This window comes from Nyctibius grandis, chromosome W, assembly GCF_013368605.1.
Source record: "Nyctibius grandis isolate bNycGra1 chromosome W, bNycGra1.pri, whole genome shotgun sequence".
NCBI classification, from domain to species: domain Eukaryota; kingdom Metazoa; phylum Chordata; class Aves; order Nyctibiiformes; family Nyctibiidae; genus Nyctibius; species Nyctibius grandis.
The window spans coordinates 7,531,425-7,553,402 of NC_090694.1; positions in this window are offsets into that span (position 1 = coordinate 7,531,425).

A 21,978-nucleotide genomic window follows, 5' to 3' on the forward strand; every position below is an offset into this window, starting at 1 on the left:
GTTTTGGGGGAGACATAGTCACGTGTCCCGAGGCGTTGGCTGAACGATGCTGCTGCAATTCCGTCTTTAATTCTTCCAGTCATCTACCAAGCTCTGTCATGTCAAGTTCGTGTCCATTTCGTGATGGTAACGGTCCTTTAAGTCCTTGTGACTCTGGTACTGCTGACTCCGTAAATGGCGAATCCGGTAAAGGTGGGTACAAAGCAGGTTTACCCTCCTTCTTGTCCTCCTGCTCAGCCTCATCCGTAGAGAGATCAATGAGAGGAGGGGGTTTCGGAGGGGGTTTCGGCCAAGTCTCCTGCTCAGCGTCTGAATCAATTAGTTCAAATCGAGTTCGTGTTTTAGGGTGCACTACCGGTTCTGATGGATCTGTATCTATTTTTCTCGCTCCCCGCTCCTCAGCTTTTTTCGGAGCCGTCCGTACCCACGGTGATAAAGGAGCTGCCACCGGTACAGCCACTGGGGCCGTGGGAGGTTTTGATCCCGCAAACCGTGAGGGGGTAGTAGACGTCTGCGGTCCTAAAGCCATAAAAGCTGTATGTGTGACTTCTCTCTCTGCTTTTATTCCTTTTAACGCTTCGCTACCCAGCCTCCATGTAGCAGACAATTTAAAGGCTTCCTTATCACCACTTGACACCGCATTCCAGAGAGAGTCACCAATCTTCTCCCATAAAGGCACTTCAAAGACATCATTAAAAGTTGTAAAATGTCCTTTATCTTTTGCCCAGAACAGTAACTGCTTTAACGCAGCTTCGTCATATTTAATTCCTCTCTCAGAGAGTATATGTTGGAGGAGTTTCACCACTGCCACTTCTGTCTTGGTCAGGGTAGACCCCATGTAAACACATCCGAGCCGCATCCCATGTCGCCCGGTCCTCCCGCGCAGCCCGTAGCAGCCACAAGATAACTCCCCATGTTTTTAATTCTTTGGCAGAACCCGCTGCCATAGCTCACTCAGCGAGCTGCATCGAGCACCGCTCCCAGGCACTCAGCTGTAAACAACCAGCCGGTCCTGCCATCGCCCCCCCCTTTAATGAGACGGTCCACACACTGGGCTACGTCTTTCGATTTCACAGAAATCTTAAATTCCCCGCCCAGTAACGAAATCACCTTTATCAAGGTTTCCATGGCTTGCGAACCCACTCCGACCGCCTGCGGTCCGCCAGTCCAGCAATCACGTCGGGGTCACCACTTGTTGCCGCTTGTCTGCGGCAAGGTCCGTTCGGTTGCTGGCTGGCCTGAGGCTATCCGCACCCCAGGGCCATTGAGCACTGACACCAATGTGAGGATGCAACAAATGGCGTTTATTTAACTGCGCAACAGCCTTATATAGTCATCTTGTCCCGTACGAACTCACACGATACTTGCACATCCTGCTCCTTTCGCCACGCCTACCTTCCGTTACAGCCCGAGATTTTCCGGTCGCCGTACCCTAATCTACCTACAGAGGAGGAGGTGATGTGTGCTGAAGAGGCCCCACCATACAATAGATTATCAGACAATGAGAAGCATCGTGCCTTGTTCACTGATGGATCTTGTCGTATTGCAGGCAAGCGGCGAAGGTGGAAAGCTGGTGTGTGGAGTCCTACACAACGAGTGGCAGAAGCAGCTGAGGGAGGTGAGCCGAGTCAGTTTGCAGAAGTAAAAGCCATCCAGCTGGCTCTGGAGATTGCTGAGCGAGAAAAATGGCCAGTGCTCTACCTGTTTACTGACTCGTGGATGGTAGCAAATGCCCTGTGGGGATGGCTGAAGCACTGGAAGAAGAACAACTGGCAGCGCAGAGGCAAACCCATCTGGGCAGCTGAATTATGACAGGATATTGCTACCCGATTAGAGAAGCTGGTTGTGAAGGTACGTCACATAGATGCCTGCGGCGGGCGGCAAGGAAGGCACAGACTCTGAGATCAAGGATGCAAGGGCCTGAAGCTGAAAGGCCTAAGGCTTTTTATTGTTATTCTACTACCCTATTTAACTGCTACAATGCAGGAGCCAGACTAGGCAGTTCAAGATAACATCAACATTCACACGCTAGGCACTCATCACCCATTCTGGGAAGAGCCACAGTGTCCTGGGCTCAAAACATCAACAACCATTCCTTGTTTTCAGCTCTGTGTTCAGAACTGACCTTCAACACATGTTTACTTCTTTCATGCCTCATAAAGCCCTGTGAACTGGTCTCGGCTCCTTTATCTTAGAAGCAAGCAAAAACTATTCTCAGTGCAGTGTTCCCAAGCAAATCTTCTGCTCCCCAAGTAAAGCACAGCTGTTTGCAGGCTGAGGGTCTTCCACAGATGCCCACGTACCCAAGAGCAGAGCAACCGAGGAACATCAAAACATCCAGCAGGTGGGTCAGGCTGCTAAGATTCAAGTGTCTCAAGTAGACCTGGACTGGCAGCATAAAGGTGAATTATTTTTAGCTCGGTGGACTCATGACACTTCAGGTCATCAAGGCAGAGACGCGACATATAGATGGGCTCGTGACCGAGGGGTTGATTTGATCATGGACACTATCGCAGAGGTCATCCATGAATGTGAAACATGCACTGCAATTAAACAAGCCAAAAGACTAAAACCCCTGTGGTATGGAGAATGATGGGTAAAATAGAAGTATGGAGAGGCCTGGCAAATTGATTACATCTCACTTCCACGAACCCGCCAAGGCAAGTGCTATGTGCTCACAATGGTGGAAGCAAGTACCGGCTGGTTGGAAACATATCCCATGCCACCGCCTGTAACACTGTTCTGGGCCTCGAAAAGCAAATTCTGTGGTGACATGGTACTCGGAAAGAATCGAGTCAGACAAGGGGGCTCTTTTCCAAAACAACCTCATAGACACCTGGGCTAAAGAGCATGGTATTGAAGGGATATATCACATCCCCTACCATGCACCAGCCACCGGGAAAGTGGAACGATGCAATGGGCTGTTGAAGACTACCCTGAAAGCAAGGGGTGATGGGACTTTCAAAAACTGGGATGAACACTTAGCAAAGGCCACCTGGTTAGTTAATACCAGGGGATCTGTCAATCGGGCTGGCCCTGACCAATCCGAACTGTTACGCACTATAGAGGGGGATAAAGTCCCTGTGGTTCGCGCAAGGAATATGTTGGAGAAAACAGTTTGGATTACTCCTGTCTTGAGCAAAGGCAAATCCATTCGTGTGGAATTGCTTTTGCTCAAGGACCTGAGTACACGTGGTGGATGATGCAGGAGGATGGGGAAGTTAGATGTGCACCTCAAGGAGATTTGATTTTGGGTGAGAATAGCCAGTAACCTGAACTGTATGATGCTAATTGTTATATGATACTGCTTGTCATCCTTTCTCTAGTTGTTTATCACAGTAAGAATCACCCCAGACTGTGAACATGGGCTGCACCAGATGCACCAGCTGTGAGCTTCAGATGCATAACATATCATTCTGCTGCACCCAACTTCATCTGTCTGTCACACCTTATTGAGTCCTGGTCCTGATTGAGTGTCAGTCCTGCCGACTGAGTGAATCCCACATCATTTTTTCCTGCCCTGAAAGACTATTATGAGAAATCAAACCCACAGTTTTGGACTAAATTAATTCAATGAACTTTTTAGAGAGAGAACCCATAGACTAAGGGAATGATATCTGTGTGTGTATATGTGTATATATATATGTTGAGAGATGGGGAAAAATAGTAGTGACTTGGATGTGATGTAAATGATATAGAATAAGGGGTGGAATCCTGTCCTGGTTTTGCTGGGACAGAATCACAGAATCAATTTTCTGTTACATTTTGTTTTAGTTTGTGGCAAGCCATGGTGTGGAGATCAAGGCCATTAGCAGTTTTGAGTTGGCCAGGTGCTGGATCTGTGGGAAGCGAGGGCCAGGGCAGCTGACCCAGACTGGCCCACAGGTGTATTCTATACCATAAATGTCATGTGCACTATAAATTGGAAAGCTTGCTCAGTATGGTTGGGGTTCTTTCTTGTAGTCTTTTTCTTGTCAATTGTTGCTATTTCTGGAAAGTTTTGCCACTACTATATGGGTTAAGTATAACTTTGTGTCTTTTGTAATAGTATTGATATTGGTTTTCTTATTTTATTAAATTTGCTTTGATTTCAACCCATGAGTTTCCCTCCTTTTCTTAATTCCCTTTCTGGGCTGGGGAGAGGTCATTGGGTGATAGAACAACTGGTTATTGTTTAGCCCTGGATTCAGGCTAAATGGAGATAAATCTGAATGAAAACAGACTTTTCTTTACAACCAACAGCTGTATGGCACTCTGGTCTGGTCAGTTCTGCTTGTGATCAGGGCATGAGTTAATTGCTTTCTGCTGTGGTTGCATTCAGGTTCATACCACCCGTTGTCTTCACCTCAGTCTAAGATGTATTTTATTTGTTTGCCTTGCTAACAAAAATGCTGAGAGAACAAAAAATCAGATCCAAATATGCAAGAAAAATCCACTCAGTATTTAAATAACAAAGAGGAATAGGACTCCTTGTCTTTCTTTCCTCATTAGACTTAGATCCACTGCAAAAATAAGAATTCAGGCCTCAAACTGCATCTGTCCTCAGTGCTTTGTAGGAAAATAAGCTGCAGAGGTAACAGTAAGACATCTCTCTGGGTTTTTTGTTCTATGCTGGAGCTGGGATAGTCCTCTCACATGAGACAGTAAAGGGTGTGGATTGATAATGCCAGCTGACAAGAGCAATATGAAGGGCCACTGTTGCAGCCAGGGATGGGGAGTTGCCTGCAGGGACCTTCTTCTCATCACTCCCTTTACCTTCTGCCCTGAGCTGACTAGAGGGAAGTGCTGGGAGCTGCTAAGCTATTATGAGCCATCTAAGGATTCTTCAGATGCTGGACACAGCAGCTATGGAGCAGCAGTGACTAATGCAGTGTGGAGTCTGGCCCAGTGCACATTTCCTGCATATGTTTCTGTAATCCTGCAAAACAGGAAATTACTTTGTTGTCTCTGTGTTATATGAATTTTAAAAAGGAGATAAATATAGAGTAGATGGGTTCTGTCTTCTGTAACAAGGATGAAAATCTGGAGAAGGTTCCACTGAAGCCAGCGATTACACTGTTGAGCAGTATTTGGCCCTCAGTATCCTGTTTCTTTCCAAGGTCACCAGATCCTTGGGAATAAAGGAATTAGTTATGAAAGGTGGTGGGAGGAGAAGGCAATAGGTTAACTGATTGTTGACCGCTGCTGACTAATGGTTGTCTCTGGAGGAACTCTGCCTTGCATTTTCACCTGATGTTATCTAGTGCTAAATGTGTATATCAATTTTTATATGGGAGAAAACTGCTAAACAACATGTTTCTGTCTTTGCTTTTCAGATTTTATTATCCAGTATCCTCAGTTCTCTGGCTGCTCATACATCACCTTTGAACCACTGAAAAACTCCTATCAGACATTTCAAATTACCCTTGAATTCAGCGTAAGTTTAAGCAATTCCAAACTCACATAGGAGCTTTAAATTTTATTCACTTATTCTGATGCTGTGGACAATGGAACAGTAACTTAGCTTCAGTATAGCTTATAATGTAATTGTGGTGAGCCTATACATAACCTTGATCTCTAAAGATCTGGCTTCACATTCAATGAATGCAAATGAAGTTGGTAAACTGAGCTAAAATACTTGTATCCATTATTGGTAGGCAGTGCATGAGAGAATCTCTGGGACTAGTAATACTGGCATTGCAGACTAACAGCAATGTACATTGGCAGGGTTATAGCCATGTGAATGAGATACAGGCTGAAGTACACTTGGACTTCTTGTGAATTACAGTTTGGAAGTGACATGCAGTATCTTTACATATAAGAAACTGTGATCTTGTTGTACTGAGCAAAATACTGCCCTATATCCAGAGTTTCTTTCCTACCCTGCAGGATTTAAGTAGGTATTATTTTCCACCTCTGAAGTTTGGGACACTGGCTACTAATACACGCAAGATACTGGACTACTTAAACTACAGATCTGAAGTGGTGGGGTACATCCCACACTGGCTTGTGTTAATGCTGTCCATGTATTACGGACAGAGCTGGTAGGGCCTGTAGGGAGAGTGTCATAGGTGAGCTCTCGGATGCACCCCTGCTCCCACGTAAGGCAGACTTGTCAGCCTCATAGCCTGGGTACGAGACTGTCACTAGAGCAGCAGCAATCTGTTGCCTCACATGACGATCTAACACTCTTCTGGCAATTTGTCAGCTTAACTTGCAGGATGGCTGCAAAAAGCCACTGTGTCAGCTGCTATGTACATATGGTGAAATCTTGCCTGCGCAGATTGTTCAGCTTGAAAAGTGTCAGAATCACTGAACATGTGAAGTAGAGTGTGTGTATTCATGTGCAGTGTCTGATGTGTCTACACTTAACAGGCTTGCTAGGACATCCTTGCTAGACTTTGTGCTCAGAGGTCTCATATGAGATGTCTGACAGTTTTTAATGCTTTCAAACTTGTTTGTAGGTCTGATAGGATCACACTGTAAATAGAAGAGATGTTCTTAAACCATTTAAGCATTAAGGCAATGGTTGTTTTGGGTTTTTCAAATGCAGGATTCAAAAATTGCTGATTTTGCAAGTTAAAAAAATCCATCTGAAAACTGTTGTCCCTTTTCTGGAGAAAAGTCTCCCAGTGCTGCTTGCATTTATCTGTCACTGAGGCTTAGACTTTGATTTTTCATGTTGATGCTGTGATTGCAGGCTGAATCAGCAGATGGTTTGCTGCTATACTGTGGAGAAAATGAACATGGTTGTGGTGATTTTATGTCACTAGCAATAATCCGATATAGTATCCAATTCAGGTAAAACATGGATTTCTACTAGGCTCACCGCCACCCTAAATCTGATGTAAAGAAAAGGGGCCATTGCTGCCTCCTGAGACTACTTTATGTGATGAATATCCGTTGTGTCTTTGGCTTCTGCCCCATGCAGGGCACAAAATGGATAGTATTACTTCATTTAACAGTTCTCAGAATCAACCAGGTTGGAAGAGACCTCTGGGATCATCGAGTCCAACCGTTGCCCTGACACCACCCTGTCAACTAGACCATGGCACTAAGTGCCATGTCCAGTCTTTTCTTAAACACATCCAGAGATGGTGACTCCACCACCTCCAAATAATACTGGCATTGCAGACTAACAGCAATGAACATTGGCAGGGTTATAGCCATGTGAATGCGATACAGACTGAAGTACACTTGGACTTCTTGTGAATTACAGTTTAGAAGTGACATGCAGTATCTTTACATATAAGAAACTGTTCTTCAATATTTTGTTCTCTCATCCTTGTTTAGTCTGTGGACATGTGCCCTGTTGAACTCTTCTTACTCAGACCTTGGTGTAAAGGCAAAATCATCTGTTTTCTTCAAGGCATTAGTCCGGGGCTCATTGCTATGTTATCAGAAATGCCAGTGAGCCACTGTACTTGCTAAGCTTATGCTATATCACAGAATCACAGAATGTTAGGGATTGGAAGGGACCTCGAAAGATCATCTAGTCCAATCCCCCTGCCGGAGCAGGATTGCCTAGACCATATCACACAGGAACGCGTCCAGGCGGGTTTTGAATGTCTCCAGAGAAGGAGACTCCACAACCTCTCTGGGCAGCCTGTTCCAGTGTTCGGTCACCCTCACCGTAAAGAAGTTTTTCCTCATATTTATGTGGAACCTCCTGTGTTCCAGCTTGCACCCATTGCCCCTTGTCCTGTCAAGGGATGTCACTGAGAAGAGCCTGGCTCCATCCTCATGACACTTGCCCTTTACATATTTATAAACATTAATGAGGTCACCCCTCAGTCTCCTCTTCTCTAAGCTAAAGAGACCCAGCTCCCTCAGCCTCTCCTCATAAGGGAGATGTTCCACCCCCTTAATCATCTTTGTGGCTCTGCACTGGACTCTCTCTAGCAGTTCCCTGTCCTTCTTGAACTGAGGGGCCCAGAACTGGACACAATATTCCAGATGCGGCCTCACCAGGGCAGAGTAGAGGGGGAGGAGAACCTCTCTCGACCTGCTGACCACACCCCTTCTAATACACCCCAGGATGCCATTGGCCTTCTTGGCCACAAGGGCACACTGCTGGCTCATGGTCATCCTGTTGTCCACTAGGACCCCCAGGTCCCTTTCCCCTACGCTGGTCTCCAACAGCTCTGCCCCCAACTTGTACTGGTACATGGGGTTGTTCTTGCCCAGATGCAGGACTCTGCACTTGCCCTTGTTATATTTCATTAAATTTCTCCCCGCCCAACTCTCCAGCCTGTCCAGGTCCCTCTGAATGGCTGCGCAGCCTTCCGGTGTGTCAGCCACTCCTCCCAGTTTTGTGTCATCAGCGAACTTGCTGACAGTGCACTCTATTCCCTCATCCAAGTCATTAATGAATATATTGAATAGTACTGGTCCCAGTACCGACCCTTGAGGGACTCCGCTAGACACAGGCCTCCAACTGGACTCTGTCCCATTGACCACCACTCTCTGGCTTCTTTCCTTCAGCCAGTTCACAATCCACCTCACTACCCGATCATCCAGACCACACTTCCTCAGTTTAGCTGCAAGGATGCTGTGGGAGACCGTGTCAAACGCTTTACTGAAATCGAGATAGACCACATCCACAGCTTTACCATCATCTATCCACCGGGTTACGTCCTCATAAAAGGCTATCAAGTTGGTTAAGCATGACTTCCCCTTGGTGAAGCCATGCTGAGTGCCCCTAATGATCCCCCTATCCTTGATGTGCCTAGAGACAGCACCAAGGACAAGTTGTTCCATCACCTTTCCGGGGATGGAGGTGAGGCTGACCGGTCTATAGTTCCCCGGGTCCTCCTTCTTGCCCTTTTTGAAGACTGGAGTGACATTCGCTTTCCTCCAGTCCTCAGGCACCTCTCCCGTTGCCCACGACTTAGTAAAGATGATGGAGAGTGGCCTAGCAATGACTTCCGCCAGCTCCCTCAGCACTGTCATAGTCATATCAAGCTGTGCATAGTCAATGATTTTGCTTCACAGCAAAAGGACCTGCAGATAACATAGCAAAATAAAGGATTTAAAGCCAGCCAGGGGTCTAGAACTTCATCCATATCCCTTTTTTAGATGGGAGTTGCAGTTTTTATAAATGAAGGTGGAGGGGGTTTCTTGCAGTCCCATCAATATGAAGCATGTGAAAGAGTATCTCCAGGATCTCCATATTTGGGAGGGTGAGCCCTTTAAAAGTGGGGAAAAATGAGGTGGGTGATGTGCCTTAGTTCTGTTTCTGTTCACCTCCTGTACTGAATGGCAGTCAAAGAAAATGGCATGTTTTGTGCACGTTCAGCTCCACAGAGACTCTTCTGGAGGTCTCCTTGTCAATCAGTACTGAATTTCATATAGAATCGCAGAGTTATTAATATAGCACTGGCTTTCACCAGGGAGCTAGAAAAATTCCCAAGAGAAATTATTGTGATAGCAGGAACTCAGATTGTAATACCCTGCATCTTGAAACAGTTTCAGCTGTTGGCAAGCTTTGCAATGCACTTGGTACAGCCAGAGGATGCAAAATCTTCTCCATGTGAGAAAGATAACAAAGTTTGAAATTTAGAACAGATCATATGTAGACCTGCTGTCTAATTTTCCTGTGGCCTGTTAATATGCAGTGTGAAACAGAGCTTCCCAGGAGCAAAAGTAATATTTGGAGTCTAAAAATGACTTTTTGTTATTTGGTTAATGTAAGATTGTCACCCTGTCCTCTCTGTCATGCTCCCAGGTTCAACTGCGGCACTGGAGTTGCAGTCATAATGAGCGAAAACAAAATCAAGCTGGGGAACTGGCATAGTGTCACGTTGTTCAGAGATGGGATGAATGACTGGCTCAGGATGGACAATGACGCTCCAATCACAGGAAAATCTCAGGTAGGTAATCCTGTACCTGCAACTCAACCTTGGGCGCTCTCAAGATTATGATGACATTTTTTCTTGACAGCAGAAGTCTGATCAGATTTTAAAGGTACATTTTTATTCATCATTGTTGGGGCATTTAGTGAACCAGGATCAGCGTATAGGTTACTCTTCCACATACATAGTCTAGAAATCACATAGATAAATATCCTAGTGCTGAATCCCATCACAGTTTCTCTGTTGTCCTCCATCCTTGCTCTGCCGTCCTTCTGCTACACTTCGCTAATCTCAGATACAGGCTGCTGTTAGAAGTTTACCAGATTTTACAGCTGCTGTCCCTGATTGCTTTCTTTTCCAAGCCTCAGAGAGCTTCTCTGCTTCCTCAACCAGAAAAATTTGATGCATATGTGTATATATTTGTGTATAATATGCATATAGCCACACAAAGTTTGTATACAGAACTGTAATTACATGTATACCATGGACATAGATTTAAGCACAGTAATGGAGATAGACATTCTGCCCGGATTTATGTTAACACCAACAATTTCATGAGGCCACCAGGATAAAATACAACAGAGGAAGATGTTTTGACTTGCTCATTTGTTACCAAGCCAGAAAACAGAAGTGAAATTAAGGCACTGAAAAAGAGTTGCAAATTGTTTCAGATGTCTTTCCTCTTCCCTTTGATAACCACTATTAGCATGCCATCCCTAGCCCTGAAAAAAAAGTGGCCTCAGGCGTCTTATTACTTTACACTTTCATGTACAGGCACTGAAAGGAAAAAAAAAAAATATCTTGAGGACCTGAGTAATAGGAATGAGATGAAGCCTGTCAGCATAAATGCTGTGTGCTTGGAGCCTAATGGCAAGAACTTCTGCTGTGCATTGAGTGCTCATCAGCTGGAAATGACAAAGGAGAAGGATTTCAATGTTTGTCACCTGTTGCTATGTGTTACCAATGCTATGAGGCCATGCAAAGGGCAAATGTCAATCAGGAGCGATACATCCAGTAGAGACTAATGCCATTGTACAGCACTTTGGTAAGACTGCATCTGATTACACAGGGCTATGATCACCCATAGCCGAGAGAGATGAAGTTGAACAAGAAAAGGTGCAACAAAGGGCTAGTGGGAGGTTTATGGTTCACAGAGTTTATTACAAGAAGAGTTTGACAGTGGACACGCATTTTTCTAGCTGCATCTACACCAGAAAAAAAGTTAATTGCTCTAGGTGCTGCTCTCCACCAGAACTTGCTGCTACCATAGTATTGTTGGTCCAGTAAGTCTTCCTCAGCCCTTCCTAGTTAGAATGACCTGGATTGGTGTCAGCAGAGTGGTAGTCTTCTGACATGGTTCATTTTGACTTGAACAGTTTAGAGAGTGCCCACAGGAGAAGTGGAGCTTGACGGATCAAGGAGGGTAGGAGCGACAAGAAATGGCAAGCAGTTGGAGGCAGGCTGGAGAGCTGTGTGCCCACAGCCCTGGCATATGCCCACCATGAAACCCTGTGGACATCTGAACTTTCTTTAGCCATAGGTTCCACCTGAATTATTTTTCCCTGCTGAAATTGAGATCCATTTGATGTGTTTCTGCAGTGCACTGTGCAGTGAACACCTGTAGACTGAATAACCTTGATTTATTTAGCCTGGCAAAATATAGGCTATGGGGATATGATTTATTGTTATAAATACCATGGAGACAGGGCAGGGGTGAAAAATCCAGAAAGCTTTTGGGCTAAAGGTCAGCACTGTCAGAAGGACACACTGGAAAAAACTGGCCGTGAATAAATGTGAGAATTCTGAATGTTTTCTTCTAAAGGACAGTGAGGTTTTGAAACAGTCTTTGAGTAGGAGACAAAAGACATATATTTTGATCAATTTATGAAAGGAATTATGACTCCATGGCCCACAATAGCATGGACTTTGATTCAGTGATCTAAAAAGTTCTGTTTGGGCTTTTTTTTTGTTTCTTTCTGTGCACTATAGCAGTGCTAGTAAACTTGTATGTGTACGCTTCTATAGGCAGATTAAGGTAAAAAATAAAAAAGATGAGGAGTAAATTTAGTGCTGGCAAAGAGAGCAGAACACCACTGAAGTTGTAGTTGTATCAGTTTATGCCTTGTCTTGGTTTTTACTGTTGGTTTTTGTCATTTCATTATTATTCAGCACTAAACACTTGCTGGGTTCTGTACAAAAGGCAATATCCCATTGGTCTGTGTCCCCCAGGGCTTAGAGTTTAAAGACAAACAATTTTGGCAAAAGTAAAGGAAGAAATTGCAGCAAAAGACAGATCACGATCCCTCCTCAGAACATAGTGATTTTTAATCTTTTTATTTTGCATTAAATAATCCATGTTATCATGATGGATGCGAGTACAAAAAGTAAAATTTAAAATGATAGACTGAGCAGAGGAATGACTAATGAAAAGGAATTACCAATGAGCAAACTACATATCCCCTGAGACAATTCTTCATGGAGAAAAAAATTGATTATGCACAGTGTGGCTTAATTAGTTAACCTGTGTTATGTCTGTTCTACATCATGTCATGCTCTGTTTTCCCTTTAGGGCCAATATAGTAAAATTACATTCTGGACTCCCTTCTATGTTGGTGGTGCCCCCAGCATGTACTGGCTGGTCAGAGCCACAGGCACCAACTGTGGGTTTCAGGGCTGCGTTCAGTCGCTCAGTGTCAACAGAAAGATAACTGATATGAGACCCTGGCCGTTAGGGAAAGCTCTCAGTGATGCTGATGTTGATAAGTGTAATGGTATGGGGCCTTTAATCAATGATAAACCAGGGGTTACTTTTTTTGCCTGTTGAAAAAATTGAGCAATGGTCCAGGTTTGAGAGATGAAAGGTGTGGTCTCTATTTTTGGCATGGTATTTCTCTGCACCTTTGCACATTGCTTTTGCTGGGTCTGTAGTAGGAGGATTTTATCACACTGTGCAAGTAAACATCACTGTAGTATACTGAAACCCCTTGTGAACGCAGTTATCCAACACAATAGTAAAACTAGTTCTCATGGGCAAACAGGAAACTCGGTGTTGCTGATATAATTACATCTGCACCAGTATTTTTGCCAATATCTCTCAGGATGCCTCTTCATGCTCCTGACTGACACAGTCATATCATCAGAAATCAATAGTATGCACACTGTGTTTGTATTTAAAACACTATGGACCCAACAAAATGTGTTTTGCCTAAAGGCATCATTGCACTTGTCCAAAACAACGCAGGGATCTTTCAGACCCACAGCAGCACTGTGGCCATTACAAAGGGCTTTTCCCCATGAAACCTCATTACTGCTGAGGCAAATACGCTTTCCCGTCAACCATCCATTGTTTTCATTTCCAGGATCACAGTATGTTTAAAAAATACTGTGGAATAATTTCTTTCAACAGCTTTATTAAGTGTTGTTATAACATTTTCTCCCCTTCACAGATTAAAAGATGGAGAAGTAGGGAGGTTAATTAACTAGTCCTGTCTTTATATACATATTTATTCATCTCTATTTCATCCGTGTAATGGGCACTCAAAAAAAAGATAGGGCAACAAAATCTTTGCTTTAATGACCTCCAAGTCTAAACAGTTTAAGAGTAAACCCAAGTCAGAAAGTAAGTGGTAAAGGCAGGAAATAGATCCCATATCACTGAACTCTCTATGCTATGCTTCAACCACAAAGTCATTCTCTTCTATAGCTTTGCATTTGGCATCCCAAGGATAAAGTGATTAATGAGAAACTTTCTAACAATTGCTCTGTATTCTCTAGATACCATGATCAAACTTCTGTGCAATATAGGGGGGGAATAGAGTGGCCCAAGAAACAGATGCTGAAAAGAATAAGACTTTGGAAGCAGAGAGTAATTTCAAGATAGAGTGAGAATCTACAGAATTTATATAGATAGATGAAAGCACTGCTGGAGTTCTCAAAGCCCTACTCTCTCTTGCCTTTTGGGTTGCAGCTAGCTTCATTCCTATCCATGAATGTTCCACATACTACTGCATTAACAATCAACGTCAATGAAAATAAATACTGGGTTCTGCCATGTGTGACTCAAAACTGAGTGATAGAGCCTTACTGTCCTTATGTGGCTGCACACACTTATATGAAACTGTACCAGGAGAGATTTGCAAACAATATGCCATATAAGTTAAGCTTAAAATAAATAAATTTCAAGTGAATTCTACTAGGGTTTAGGGATGGTTTTTGCTAGCCAGTCTTTTGTTTCTTTTCTATTGGCATAGCGTATAAATCAGGGGTGCTGTGGTATATGGACCTCAGAATTGAGGGTGGGGAGGAGAGGGGACCATCCTGCCCCTGTGCCATCTCTGCCAGATGCAGTGAGTTAAGGGGCTGATGGGGAGGCAGCATTCGTGGTTTGGAGCAGGCGTGGCAGGACCCTGTACTCCTGCTGCAGCTTCCCCCCTTCCTCATCTGCCACTGCACTGAAGCAGATACAGCCATCAGGCCTGTGATTTCCCTTTCTGGTGTAGTCACCTGTGCTGGCCTGAAAGCTGTGATAACTCAGGTCACTGAGACATTGTGAGAGCAGTCTGTCCTTAAATACCAAGACTGCTCCAGTTCAAGCTGTCCCTCAAAACAGTGAGCCTGTGACTTGTCCCATTATTGTTATCTTCCTTCTTCTCTGTTTCTCAAAGACTTTGCTTAATTTTGTTCTGTTTGAAAATACTGCCAGCATTGACTGCAGCAGATGAAGTCAAGATGAGCGTTGTCTTAGTTTTATGTTTGTGTCTCAAATTCAATACAATTAGATCCTTGTTTACCCTCATGTCTTGGATCAGTTTCCTCGTCTATAAAACAGAGCTAGTGCTACTCATTTCTGTCACTGTCACTATAAGTGTTGAGTATGTGAGGGATCTCAGAGACTAGATACCTCTTTGTAGTCATGGAGAACTTAGGCAGTAGGGCTGGAGAGGACCTTGAAGAAAGGTTCAAATTGTTGTTTTAAAATGTTCTCTGTTTTGAAATAAACTTGAAAATAGGATTTGTATATGAAGGGTTTTGTTTAAACCCCATAAAAAACATCATTTAAATCCCACTGAAGTGGAGTACAGTTACACGAAAAGCACAGTGACAAGATCCCCATTTCCATCCTGCTCCAATTCACTGTGGCCATTACAATGCAGCCCAGAAGGGGAAAAGATGGTTAAATGAGCATTGCAAGCACTCATGCTCCCACGGCTGGGGGTGGGGCAGCGGTTTGAAGGGGTAATTGTCTCCTTCCACATAGAAGGAGCATTTATTCCCTTCTGGAGGACTTGTATATTTTGCTTATGCTCCTTGGGTTAGCCCTGGAGCCTTGCGTTATGAACGCTGTACCCGGGCCTTCTCTCTCTACAATGAAAAATGGACCTGGCAGGAGATTTGTAGATGTGCAACATGAGACAAGTCTGGTCTGGCAGGGAGTAGTACCAGATGACCCAAGAGTTATTACTGCCTCTGTCCTGACTCAGTGAGAAAAGGTTATTTTCCAACTTGGTCAGCAGAGTGATCAGGATGAACCAGCACATCAACCATCTACACAAGATACTTCTTCGCTCTTTTCTTTCTGACTATGGGATGGGAAATCAAATTGTAAAGCTGGTGCTGTACTAACGCCAGTACCTTATTGAAGATTTGTAGAGTCCTAGTCTGGAAACTGTCTTTACAATCGGAGTGCTGTATTTAAACAAAACAAAAAAGACATATCCCCTTCTTGAAGTAGTTTTGCAAGACTTCTCTCAGTCACCTCAGATAAAACTGTTCTCCAATGTTGTTTGTCAGAGTTGCCTCACTACACCTGTGTCATCTTGAAGGTGATATTTCAGTGTGCCTCAAAATAAATGTGCAATTCTTAGTTTGTCATAACCACTTTGCCCCTCCAAATGATATGCTTACACTTGTACAGCATGAATGTATTATTTGGGCTTTCTTAATGTATAAGATCAGTTTGTTACTATCAATGAGGGGGGAATTATTTAATCAGAAACTATCTAAAATAAAGGAGAAAGTAAACAACAACAAGCAATTCATCAGATGTACATTTGCCCATTAAATAATCTGACTTTATAGATACCAGTTTTAAGAAGTAAACAAGTAAATTATTTAGTCTACAACAATTTCAGCTTAATTCCAGCAAGAAGAAATCATGTCCTTATTTCAGTTGATGTGACAACATAGTAGAAATGCTTCTTAAAAAGCCCATATGCTGATGATATGGATCCCTTTTAGTGCAGACAAGAGGGCTGACAACCTCATTTTAGTTAATAAGATTAGCTGATGATGATTAACACCTTCCATACTTGCCAGGACATGAATTTACAGCGAACAAAGCAGCACTTAAGGTAATTGAAATTAAAAGTCATAGTGCTTCTAAACAGATTTCAATTAACACTTATGAGAAAATAAAGATAGGAACAAGAGCAGAAGAAAAGTAATCTGGGGAATGATTGAAAGCTACAACTGTCATGGTTTGTTAGTGAGGGCTAATTTCTGCTATTTTTAAGGTCTCTTCCTGGTCTATCACAGAATCACAGAATCACAGAATGTTAGGGATTGGAAGGGACCTCGAAAGATCATCTAGTCCAATCCCCCTGCCGGGGCAGGATTGCCTAGACCATATCACACAGGAACGCGTCCAGGCGGGTTTTGAATGTCTCCAGAGAAGGAGACTCCACAACCTCTCTGGGCAGCCTGTTCCAGTGTTCGGTCACCCTCACCGTAAAGAAGTTTTTCCTCATATTTAAGTGGAACCTCCTGTGTTCCAGCTTGCACCCATTGCCCCTTGTCCTGTCAAGGGATGTCACTGAGAAGAGCCTGGCTCCATCCTCATGACACTTGCCCTTTACATATTTATAAACATTAATGAGGTCACCCCTCAGTCTCCTCTTCTCCAAGCTAAAGAGACCCAGCTCCCTCAGCCTCTCCTCATAAGGGAGATGTTCCACTCCCTTAATCATCTTCATGGCTCTGCGCTGGACTCTCTCTAGCAGTTCCCTGTCCTTCTTGAACTGAGGGGCCCAGAACTGGACACAATACTCCAGATGCGGCCTCACCAGGGCAGAGTAGAGGGGGAGGAGAACCTCTCTCGACCTGCTGACCACACCCCTTCTAATACACCCCAGGATGCCATTGGCCTTCTTGGCCACAAGGGCACACTGCTGGCTCATGGTCATCCTGTTGTCCACTAGGACCCCCAGGTCCCTTTCCCCTATGCTGCTCTCCAACAGGTCTGCCCCCAACTTGTACTGGTACATGGGGTTGTTCTTGCCCAGATGCAGGACTCTACACTTGCCCTTGTTATATTTCATTAAATTTCTCCCCGCCCAACTCTCCAGCCTGTCCAGGTCCCTCTGAATGGCTGCACAGCCTTCCGGCGCGTCAGCCACTCCTCCCAGTTTTGTGTCATCAGCGAACTTGCTGACAGCGCACTCTATTCCCTCATCCAAGTCATTAATGAATATATTGAATAGAACTGGTCCCAGAACCGACCCTTGAGGGACTCCGCTAGACACAGGCCTCCAACTGGATTCTGTCCCATTGACCACCACTCTCTGGCTTCTTTCCTTCAGCCAGTTCACAATCCACCTCACTACCCGATCATCCAGACCACACTTCCTCAGTTTAGCTGCGAGGATGCTGTGGGAGACCGTGTCAAACGTTTTACTAAAATCGAGATAGACCACATCCACAGCTTTACCATCATCTGTCCACCGGGTAACATCCTCATAAAAGACTATCAAGTTGGTTGAGCATGACTTCCCCTTGGTGAAGCCATGCTGAGTGCCCCTAATGATCCCCCTATCCTTGATGTGCCTAGAGACAGCACCAAGGACAAGTTGTTCCATCACCTTTCCGGGGATGGAGGTGAGGCTGACCGGTCTATAGTTACCCGGGTCCTCCTTCTTGCCCTTTTTGAAGACTGGAGTGACATTCGCTTTCCTCCAGTCCTCAGGCACCTCTCCCGTTGCCCACGACTTAGCAAAGATGATGGAGAGTGGCCTAGCAATGACTTCCGCCAGCTCCCTCAGCACCCGCGGGTGCATCCCATCAGGGCCCATGGATTTATGGACGTCCAGGTTGCTTAATTGGTCCCTGACCCAGCCCTCATCAACCAAGACAGATTCCTCCTCTATCCTGACTTCTTCTGGGGCCTCAGGGGTCCGGGGCTCCTCAGGACAGCCTCCAGCAGTATAGACAGAGGCAAAGAAGGCATTCAGTAACTCCGCCTTCTTCTTATCCTCTGTCTCCAGGGCCCCCACCTCATTCATCAGTGGGCCTACATTGCCTCTAGTGTTGGTTTTACCTGCAATGTATTTGAAGAAGCCTTTTCTGTTGTCCTTGACCTCTCTTGCAAGGTTTAATTCCAAGGAGGCCTTAGCTTTCCTAGTTGCCTCCCTACATCCTCTGACAACAGACTTATATTCCTCCCAAGTGGCCAGCCCCTCCTTCCATGATCTGTACACTCTCTTCTTCCACTTGAGTTTGCCCAGCAGTTCCCTGTTTAACCATGCAGGTCTCCTGGTACCCTTCCTTGACTTCCTACCTGCTGGGATGCTCTGATCTTGAGCTCGGAAGAAGCAGTCCTTGAATGCTAGCCAACTATCTTGGGCCCCCTTACCTTCTAGTACCCTGTCCCATGGGATTTCCCCTAGCAATTGCTTGAAAAGGCCAACGTTGGCCCTCCTGAAGTCCAGGGTTGTGATTCTGCTAGCTATTCTGTTCCTGCCACATGAGATCCTGAACTCTACCATCTCATGGTCACTACAACCAAGGCTGCCCTCAACCTTCACCTCTTCAACCAGACCCTCCTTGTTAGTGAGGATAAGATCCAGCAGCGCTCCTCTCCTAGTTGGCTCATCCACCATTTGCATCAGAAAGTTATCATCAATGCACTGGAGGAACCTCCTGGACTGAGGATGACTGGCTGAGTAGGCCTCCCAGCAAATATCAGGGTAGTTGAAATCCCCCATGACAACCAGGCCCTGTAATTGCGAGACTGCTCTCAGCTGCCTGTAGAAGGCCTCATCACCCTCCTCATCCTGTTCTGGTGGCCTGTAATAGACACCCACAACAGTATCACCCCTGCCAGCCTGCCCCTTAATTCGCACCCACAAACTCTCAACTCGCTCCTGATCCGCCCCTGGACAGAACTCAATACATTCTAGCTGCTCACTCACATAAAGAGCAACTCCACCACCTCTCCTTAGTGGCCTGTCTTTCCTGAACAGGACATAGCCATCCATGACCACATTCCAGTCATGCGAGGCGTCCCACCAAGTCTCTGTAATTGCCACTACATCATAGCCCCCCGACCAAACACGGATTTCCAACTCCTCCTGTTTATTCCCCATGCTGCGTGCATTGGTGTACAGGCATTTCAGGGAGGGAGCTGAGCACACCGATTTCACCCTAGGGGGATGGGAGGCCTCCTGGTCTACCTCAACACTAGAGCGTTGCCCCAGTGGTGCAAGCCCAGCTACTACCCCATCCCCCTTCGAATCTAGTTTAAAGCTCTCCGAATGAGCCCTGCTAATTCCTGTCCCAGAACCCTTTTGTCCCTGCGACATAAACCTTTCCCATAGCAGGGAATAGCAGGATTATATGAAAGTCTAGCTATTGACATTTCAACAACCTTGTGATATTGAGTGTCAATGCACTCTGGGGAAGTGAACACACTACATGTATTTCTCAGGCCATTCAAGCATGACTTCCATTCTAGGTCTATGTCATGCCACCAGAGCTGGGCTGGAACAGGCTGCTGAGTATTCTCAGATCCTCTCTGTGGGAGAAAGTAAGCCAGTAAGGGTTTCTGAAGCTGGCACTGTGAGATAATGCTAGGACCCAGCTTAACCCCAAACCACAGACAGAATTGTGAGCCTCCTGGGAAGCCACTGTCACCTTTGTGTGAACTGTGCTCTTTCTCCACTCAGCTCTCTGAGGGATATGGTGAGTGTCTTGTGGTTCCTAGCCCTCTGGTTTAAGGGTCAGCAAGGTTGCCTATGCTTGGGTTAGTCCATGAAAGGCCTTGAAATAAAAGGTACTTGATATCAGAAAGAAGGGAAATCAGTGATGTGATACAGAAAGAAAGGTAACCAATCAAAATGAAAGACAAAACCAAAATGCTGGCAATAGTGTACTGGACAGATATGAGCAGGTTAAGCTGGGCGAGGCTGGAGAGAATTTCTTAGTGACTGACATGGGAGACAGCAGTCTTCAGAAGAGTTTTAGCTAGCTATATAGATAGAAGAGGCTAAGTTGTAGAAATGTTACGTGGAAAGGATGCTTAAAATTTAGACCTGCATGTGAAGACATGGGAGAGTGTAGTCAATGATAATTCCTAGGTCATTGACTTGAGTGACTAGGTGTTATCTCAGAAAAGGTGAGTGTGGGAAGTGTAGTAGTATTTCTGAGGTTGAGAGTCATGAAATTTACAAGCAAACAGTTTAAGGTTGGAAAAATCTACGGGCTTTATGATGAATTAAATATCCATTAAAAGAACTGGACAAATTATTAGTATATCTGGGTTTATTCTACAGAATTGGGTCACTGAGTGAGCTTGTTTTTACTGATTGGGTAGTGGGCCTTGGCTCATTCTCTATCTCTGCTAGGAATTGCTTTTCATATTCTATATTACGTGGTAACATCAAGATTATGCCAGGGAACTCATGATTACTAGAGGTTTGCTACCATGGTTTATGACTCAAAATTACCCGTTAAATCCATTGAAACACCAAGTCCCTGATGACACAATCGTGGGGAAGATGTTCTTTCACTTCCCCTCAACATCTTTCTCCTCTTTTCTTGCTTCTCCATGTGTTTTCCCGATCAGCTAGGGCAATCCTTTGTATATCCTTACTGATCCACTGCTTTACCATCAACTTCTGTATCCTGTCCCAGATACTGAATGACCTTCCAATTACCAGCTCATAATTTGACATGTATAATATTGTTGTTCATATTCCTAGCAGACATAGAGAAGAAATCAAGCAGTGTCCTCAAATTCATGTAAATTCTTTTTTACACCATCGCAAGTGATAGCTTTTGTATAAAAAAATGCATCTTTTGCTTACTCATGCTTGTGAGGCATTATCCCAGAAGAAGAAATGATAAGAAGGTCTTCATTTGATCAGTCCACATGAAAGGAAAGTATTCCTGAGCAAACCTGTTATCTTCTGTTTCTGTGGGCCCCGCACTTCAAGAAAGATGTTGAGGTGTTGGAGCGAGTCCAGAGGAGGGCGACCAAGCTGGTGAAGGGTCTGGAGGGTCTGACCTACGAGGAACGGCTGAGGGAGCTGGGGTTGTTTAGCCTGGAGAAGAGGAGGCTCCGAGGTGACCTTATTGCAGTCTACAACTACCTGAAGGGAGGTTGTAGTGAAGTGGGAGTCGGCCTCTTCTCCCGGGCAACTAGCCATAGGACAAGAGGGCACAGCCTCAAGCTTCGCCAGGGGAGGTTCAGGTTGGACATTAGGAAGAATTTCTTTTCAGAAAGGGTTATTAGACATTGGAATGGGCTGCCCAGGGAGGTGGTGGAGTCACCATCTCTGGATGTGTTTAAGAAAAGACTGGACATGGCACTTAGTGCCATGGTCTAGTTGACAGGGTGGTGTCAGGGCAACGGTTGGACTCGATGATCCCTGAGGTCTCTTCCAACCTGGTTGATTCTGTGATTCTGTGATTCTGTGACTATAATGTCACCTCATCTGCTTTCTCACCAATTTTATTCACCCAAAAAGTTTTCTGAAGGATGTAGAAACCCTATATGAGAATACATGAATGGCAACTTGATGATATCAATTTTTCTGTTTTGGCCTGTGAATGTTATCTTGTAGCTGTCCCAAACATGCTATGTGGGAGGAGAAACGGAATGGTGAGACACCAGTTCTTTCTTATGTAGTTGCCATTGTTAATCCTTTGAGCAGCTAGTGGATGCTTAGACGTACTTTGAAGAGTTTGTGGTTGCACTGGATTTGGCTCATTTTGACTTATAGGAAGGGATCAGAGGATCACAATAACTCTGTTGTGGTTGCTGTCCTGGTTTGGACTAGGACAGAACCAATTATCCTTTCAGTGATTTTTCCTTTCAGCTAAGCTTCTTCTAAGTAACTGCACTTTCTGAAAGTAACTGCATGTTTTGCAG